General features: G+C 35.2%; 1 long non-coding RNA gene across 2 annotated transcripts; it reads right to left on the minus strand.

The window, feature by feature from the left end:
• Positions 1-659: 659 nt before the first annotated feature.
• On the minus strand, positions 660-7,643 carry LOC128635649 (uncharacterized). 2 transcript variants are annotated; one of them, XR_008398558.1, is made up of 3 exons: positions 7,606-7,643; positions 3,636-3,745; positions 660-771 (listed from the first exon to the last, which is right to left on the minus strand). It is a non-coding gene; the product is annotated as an uncharacterized LOC128635649 (long non-coding RNA). The 2 variants fall into 2 exon arrangements; XR_008398559.1 differs by having other exon boundaries at positions 3,568-3,745.
• Positions 7,644-8,456: the final 813 nt, after the last annotated feature.

Genomic DNA, 8,456 nt, shown 5'->3' on the forward strand with positions numbered 1-8,456 from the left:
TGTACGTTACTATTTGCAGATTCAGGCACCAGTAGATCTGATATAAACGCTTCTTCATAAGCCTCAGGGACGCTGCTCGCTCTGCTGCACCTAAATCTGAGTCACTTATTAACCGTTTCTCCCCCAGGGGTAAGTTTAGCTGTACGTTACTATTTGCAGATTCAGGCACCAGTAGATCTGATATAAACGCTTCTTCATAAGCCTCAGGGACGCTGCTCGCTCTGCTGCACCTAAATCTGAGTCACTTATTAACCGTTTCTTCCCCAGGGGTAAGTTTAGCTGTACGTTACTAATAGCAGATTCAGACACCAGTAGATCTGATATAAACGCTTCTTCATAAGTCTCAGGGACGCTGCTCGCTCTGCTGCACCTAAATCTGAGTCACTTATTAACCGTTTCTACCCCAGGGGTAAGTTTAGCTGTACGTTACTATTTGCAGATTCAGACACCAGTAGATCTGATATAAACGCTTCTTCATAAGCCTCAGGGACGCTGCTCGCTCTGCTAAACCTAAATCTGAGTCACTTATTAACCGTTTCTTCCCCAGGGGTAAGTTTACCTGTACGTTACTATTTGCAGATTCAGACACCAGTAGATCTGATATAAACGCTTCTTCATAAGCCTCAGGGACGCTGCTCGCTCTGCTGCAAGTGGCTTCACCTGCGTTTTGCAAGGACATTGGTTGAGGACGATGACTTTGATTTATATCTCTCATTCTTCCAAAACCAACAGTAATCCATCTCTGCTTGTTCACTTCAGTGGTTCAGTGTCCTACGGAGGAATCAAACACATTATCAAAGCCCTAAAGTGCCATAAAACAACTGCAGATAAATATAACATTTTGAAATACACCTGAAAAAATATAACTGCAAAATATGTGTAGCAACTGTGACTGCAAAACTAAGCTCACTGATTAAAGGGACAGTCAAGACAAAACTAAACTGTCATGACTCAGATAGGGTATGTCATTTTAAACAACTTTCCAATTTAGGGTTATCATCAAATGTGCTTAGGCACAAATGATAATATCTTAGCCCTTGAAAGCTGCCTCTTATCCTGGTGAATTTTGACTGTTTTTCACATCTAGACAGCACTAGTTCATGTGTGTCATAAAGATAACATTGTGCTCACAACTGTGGGGTTATTTATGAGTCAGCACTGATTTGCTAAAATGCAAGCCTGCCAAAATAACTGACATAAGGGGACAGTCTGCAGATGATTAGATACAAGGTAATCACAGAGGTAAAAAGTATATTAATATAACTGAGATAAGGAGCAGTCTGCAGAGGCTTAGATACAAGGTAATCACAGAGGTAAAAAGTATATTAATATAACTGAGATAAGGAGCAGTCTGCAGAGGCTTAGATACAAGGTAATCACAGAAGTAAAAAGTATATTAATATAACTGAGATAAGGAGCAAACTGCAGAGGCTTAGATACAAGGTAATCACAGAGGTAAAAAGTATATTAATATCACTGAGATAAGAAGCAGTCTGCAGAGGCTTAGATACAAGGTAATCACAGAGGTAAAAAGTATATTAATATAAATGAGATAAGGAGCAGTCTGCAGAGACTTAGATACAGGGTAATCACAGAGGTAAAAGGTATATTAATATAACTGAGATAAGGAGCAAACTGCAGAGGCTTAGATACAAGGTAACCACAGAGGTAAAAAGTATATTAATATAACTGAGATAAGGAGCAGTCTGCAGAGGCTTAGACACAAGGTAATCACAGAGGTAAAAAGTATATTAATATAACTGAGATAAGGAGCAGTCTGCAGAGGATTAGATACAAGGTAATCACAGAGGTAAAAAGTATATTAATATAACTGAGATAAGGAGCAGTCTGCAGAGGCTTAGATACAGGGTAATCACAGAGGTAAACTGTATATTAATATAACTGAGATAAGGGGCAGTCTGCTGAGGCTTAGATACAAGGTAATCACAGAGGTAAAAAGTGTATTAATATAACTGAGATAAGGGGCAGTCTGCAGAGGGTTAGATACAAGGTAATCACAGAGGTAAAATGTATATTAATATAACAGTGTTGGTTGTGCAAAACTGGGGAATGGGTAATAAAGGGATTATCTATCTTTTTAAACAACAATTTTGGAGTAGACTGTAGCTGTAAAAGGAACTGCCAGTCTCTGCACTGTATTCGGTAGAACACAGTGCTACTGATCTCGGAGTGTGAGCATGCGCATTAGTTTCAGTGACAACACTTAACATATTGCCCAACCGAAACACATGAGTATGTATAAACATAAATCAAAAAGAGGAAAAAAAAACAATGGGCAATATATACAGGTATCTGCCTTGTTTATAATCCAGATTCACCGAGTTTCAGCAATGTTCATAATATAAGATCTATGTTCTATACTCAGTCCGTGATACAATCAAGGGGGTTAGTTATCATATGTTACTCATAGTCAATTGTCATGTGCCAAACTTTGCCGGAACCACCTAAATACACATATATATAACTGAGGTTCAGTACCCAACCATGGAATATACCCCTTATCCGTCTGCAACCAATCTCTCATGTTCTGTGCCCAACCATATACGACTGATGAATGCAAGACACCTCTCTCACATAATCCCAACCGGAGGATACAAATGTTCTTACAAATTTACCAGGGCTCCTGCCCGTCCACCGACCGCAGATCAAGCGTTCAACTCGTGTACCTGATGACGTCAGTAACTAGAGCCACCCTCGCTTCCTGGTTTGCGGTAGGCCTGTGTGACATATTGTCCTCTCGACTTTCTGTCAATCCTGATGTACACTGATGTAGTAGGCAATGGGCAAATTATTACGGCATATTCCACTGGGTAAAACCGGCTCAAAGGTAATAATCCGGCACAGAAGTAATAATCCACCGTCTGGCTCCAAGTTTAAAATATTTTTTAAAGTCAAAGGGTAACAACAGTAAATCCCCCTGGTGATGCGGATCCGGGTCCGGGAGGCAGTGCAACACAAGTACTGGCAATTGGCAACAAATGTACAGCTGAAAAAAGAATGTTTAGCCAGAAACTTGATAAGGTAAAAATTAACTTTTATTCCAAATTCATAAAATTAGAGAGGGATAATACCCCATAACAGAACCGGACAGTCCGAATCAGTTATGGGGTATTATCCCTATCTAATTTTATGAATTTGGAATAAAAGTTAATTTTTTACCCTATAAAGTTTCTGGCTAAATATTCTTTTTTTGGCTATGTATACACATAGCCTTGAAGCTACAATAACGCACTGTGACACACTATCTGGAGTCTCTCTCACATATCATCCTTGGAATAAGTATTCAAACACTATGAAAGGGCAGTAAATAAATAACTTCCACAAATCACTAAAACTTTACAAAAATAAACTTAAAAAAAGAGCAGATTATTTTTTAAGGAATATAACAGTAATAACGGTAAATATAACAAAATGGTAATCGCACCACCAAATATCAGTTAGAATAAAATTATTTAGATGCAAATCACTTATACCCTGAGGGTTAAAAAGACAGTACATTCCTTGTAATTACAACATTCTCCACAGTCTTCCAATAGAATAACATACCAGTAGAGTCTGAACAATAGTAGAACAGATTAACACCTTTTTCGCTGCAACAGTCAAACGACACCCACCAGTTTTCTACTTTGGAGGAGCTTGTACATCTGCAGAAGACAGAGTTTGCCACTATCATTGTATTAACAAAATCTCCACGGTTTGGCTTCAGCAGAAAAGATAAGATAAACTGCAAATTAGAGACAGATATGGGACAGGGTTAGGCTTGTAATGCTGACATGTGCTCTTTCAGTTTTAAATTAATTTTCAGAATTAAATTACAGGAAAATGGGGCAAAATAAATTATTTATAGTATAAAGTTGTTTTTACTATGTCTAATAATATATAACAGTTTTGTGTCTACTGTACCTTTAAGTGTTACCTTACTGTCACCAGGACCACTAAACACAGCAGAATCTTTAAATGCATAATAAAAAGACAATGCAAAAGCATGCATCATGTGACAGCCCTCAGCCAATCACAAATGCATATACGTGTATCCTGTGAATCTTGCACATGCTCAGTAGTAGTAGCTGGTGCCTCAAAAAGTGTGTATAATACCTGTAATCATGTGACAGCCCTCAGCCAATCACAAATGCATATACGTGTATCCTGTGAATCTTGCACATGCTCAGTAGTAGTAGCTGGTGCCTCAAAAAGTGTGTATAATACCTGTAATCATGTGACAGCCCTCAGCCAATCACAAATGCATATTCGTGTATCCTGTGAATCTTGCACATGCTCAGTAGGAGCTGGAGCCTCAGAAAGTGTAAATATAAAAAGATTGTTAACATTTATATAATGGAAGCAAATTGGAAAGCTGTTTAAAATCGTCTCCTATATCTAAATAATGGAAGTTTAATTTTGACTTCCCTTGCTGTTACCAGCACTGTATTCAGTCACTGATGCTGTTAGTATATTATTATTTAGATGCAAATCATTTATAAATTAATATATTGCTTACTGGAGGTTACCTTGCTGTTACCAGCACTGTATTCAGTCACTGATGCTGTTAGTATATTATTATTTACATGCAAAGCATTTATAAATTAATATATTGCTTACTGGAGGTTACCTTGCTGTTACCAGCACTGTATTCAGTCACTGATGCTGTTAGTATATTATTATTTACATGCAAATCATTTATAAATTAATATATTGCTTACTGGAGGTTACCTTGCTGTTACCAGCACTGTATTCAGTCACTGATGCTGTTAGTATATTATTATTTAGATGCAAATCATTTATAAATTAATATATTGCTTACTGGAGGTTACCTTGCTGCTACCAGCACTGTATTCAGTCACTGATGCTGTTAGTATATTATTATTTACATGCAAAGCATTTATAAATTAATATATTGCTTACTGGAGGTTACCTTGCTGTTACCAGCACTGTATTCAGTCACTGATGCTGTTAGTATATTATTATTTAGATGCAAATCATTTATAAATTAATATATTGCTTACTGGAGGTTACCTTGCTGCTACCAGCACTGTATTCAGTCACTGATGCTGTTAGTATATTATTATTTAGATGCAAATCATTTATAAATTAATATATTGCTTACTGGAGGTTACCTTGCTGTTACCAGCACTGTATTCAGTCACTGATTCTGTTAGTATATTATTATTTAGATGCAAATCATTTATAAATTAATATATTGCTTACTGGAGGTTACCTTGCTGTTACCAGCACTGTATTTAGTCACTGATGCTGTTAGTATATTATTATTTAGATGCAAATCATTTATAAATTAATATATTGCTTACTGGAGGTTACCTTGCTGTTACCAGCACTGTATTCAGTCACTGATGCTGTTAGTATATTATTATTTACATGCAAAGCATTTATAAATTAATATATTGCTTACTGGAGGTTACCTTGCTGTTACCAGCACTGTATTCAGTCACTGATGCTGTTAGTATATTATTATTTACATGCAAATCATTTATAAATTAATATATTGCTTACTGGAGGTTACCTTGCTGTTACCAGCACTGTATTCAGTCACTGATGCTGTTAGTATATTATTATTTACATGCAAAGCATTTATAAATTAATATATTGCTTACTGGAGGTTACCTTGCTGTTACCAGCACTGTATTCAGTCACTGATGCTGTTAGTATATTATTATTTAGATGCAAATCATTTATAAATTAATATATTGCTTACTGGAGGTTACCTTGCTGCTACCAGCACTGTATTCAGTCACTGATGCTGTTAGTATATTATTATTTAGATGCAAATCATTTATAAATTAATATATTGCTTACTGGAGGTTACCTTGCTGTTACCAGCACTGTATTCAGTCACTGATGCTGTTAGTATATTATTATTTAGATGCAAATCATTTATAAATTAATATATTGCTTACTGGAGGTTACCTTGCTGTTACCAGCACTGTATTCAGTCACTGATGCTGTTAGTATATTATTATTTACATGCAAAGCATTTATAAATTAATATATTGCTTACTGGAGGTTACCTTGCTGTTACCAGCACTGTATTCAGTCACTGATGCTGTTAGTATATTATTATTTACATGCAAATCATTTATAAATTAATATATTGCTTACTGGAGGTTACCTTGCTGTTACCAGCACTGTATTCAGTCACTGATGCTGTTAGTATATTATTATTTACATGCAAATCATTTATAAATTAATATATTGCTTACTGGAGGTTACCTTGCTGTTACCAGCACTGTATTCAGTCACTGATGCTGTTAGTATATTATTATTTACATGCAAAGCATTTATAAATTAATATATTGCTTACTGGAGGTTACCTTGCTGTTACCAGCACTGTATTCAGTCACTGATGCTGTTAGTATATTATTATTTACATGCAAAGCATTTATAAATTAATATATTGCTTACTGGAGGTTACCTTGCTGTTACCAGCACTGTATTCAGTCACTGATGCTGTTAGTATATTATTATTTAGATGCAAATCATTTATAAATTAATATATTGCTTACTGGAGGTTACCTTGCTGTTACCAGCACTGTATTTAGTCACTGATGCTGTTAGTATATTATTATTTAGATGCAAATAATTTATAAATTAATATATTGCTTACTGGAGGTTACCTTGCTGTTACCAGCACTGTATTCAGTCACTGATGCTGTTAGTATATTATTATTTAGATGCAAATCATTTATAAATTAATATATTGCTTACTGGAGGTTACCTTGCTGTTACCAGCACTGTATTTAGTCACTGATGCTGTTAGTATATTATTATTTAGATGCAAATCATTTATAAATTAATATATTGCTTACTGGAGGTTACCTTGCTGTTACCAGCACTGTATTTAGTCACTGATGCTGTTAGTATATTATTATTTAGATGCAAATCATTTATAAATTAATATATTGCTTACTGGAGGTTACCTTGCTGTTACCAGCACTGTATTCAGTCACTGATGCTGTTAGTATATTAATATTTAGATGCAAATCATTTATAAATTAATATATTGCTTACTGGAGGTTACCTTGTTGTTACCAGCACTGTATTCAGTCACTGATTCTGTTAGTATATTATTATTTAGATGCAAATCATTTATAAATTAATATATTGCTTACTGGAGGTTACCTTGCTGTTACCAGCACTGTATTTAGTCACTGATTCTGTTAGTATATTATTATTTACATGCAAATCATTTATAAATTAATATATTGCTTACTGGAGGTTACCTTGCTGTTACCAGCACTGTATTCAGTCACTGATGCTGTTAGTATATTATTATTTAGATGCAAAACATTTATAAATTAATATATTGCTTACTGGAGGTTACCTTGCTGTTACCAGCACTGTATTCAGTCACTGATGCTGTTAGTATATTATTATTTAGATGCAAATCATTTATAAATTAATATATTGCTTACTGGAGGTTACCTTGCTGTTACCAGCACTGTATTCAGCCCCTGACCATATACTAAATATACATTTTATAATAATGCTGCTGCACTGACACTTAAAAAAGATACTGCCCTACTAAGCTCAGGTCACATCACTACTTATTAACAAGACATCATACTATACCGGCTTTTCTTGATCTGAGTCTATAGATTGCAGCTCCCATGGCCACCATACAATGGTTGGCAAAACCCGGAAGTGTCATCCTTCCCTTAGGAATTACAAGTATTTGCCACATGTCAATGCAGGTCAGGCGGCGGCCATCTTTACTAAGGATTGCCAACCAACGCGGCTGTCATGTTTTAAGTTTTACTGTCAAAGGGCTATGCGGCGGCCATCTTTGGTAATGGCAAAAGCCTGCTACAATCAGCATTTAGAACGCTCCATCGCGGCCGATATAAATGAGTGAAACAACCATTTTTGAAAATGACAAAAGTATTTTTCTAGATAGCTAGATAGAAAATTAGATTAGATAGATGGGTGATAGATTAGATAGAGGGATAGATATATATCGAAATTCCCTGATCATAATTATTATTATTTATTTATGTACAATTTTTGTAATAATAACTAGTGTATTACATATATATATATATATATATAATTTATTTCTATACCTTACAATAGTGAGCCGCTATATCCATTATGTATTTTATTATAAAGAAAATAAATAAATTCAGTAGAATTGTTCCAGAGACCATATTAAAACCAGCAGGTAGTAATACCTTTCAGTGAACTAGAGAGGGATACAAATAGCTAGGGTATATGGTTTAGTGACCATTCTTACAGTTTAGGTTAAGGATGAGGTTTAGTGGCTGAGGGTATCATTTATGTTTACGAATTGAAATGTTTGCAGCAGTTATGGTTAGGATTATGGCTCATGGGTAGGATTATATAGTTTTACAGATAAAGATTTAGTGCTAAGGATGTGTTTATGTTTTGGGAATAGGATTAGGGTTTATAGTTAAAGGGTAGAA

The sequence above is a fragment of the Bombina bombina genome, chromosome 7 (assembly GCF_027579735.1).
Source record: "Bombina bombina isolate aBomBom1 chromosome 7, aBomBom1.pri, whole genome shotgun sequence".
Classification (NCBI taxonomy): Eukaryota; Metazoa; Chordata; class Amphibia; order Anura; family Bombinatoridae; genus Bombina; species Bombina bombina.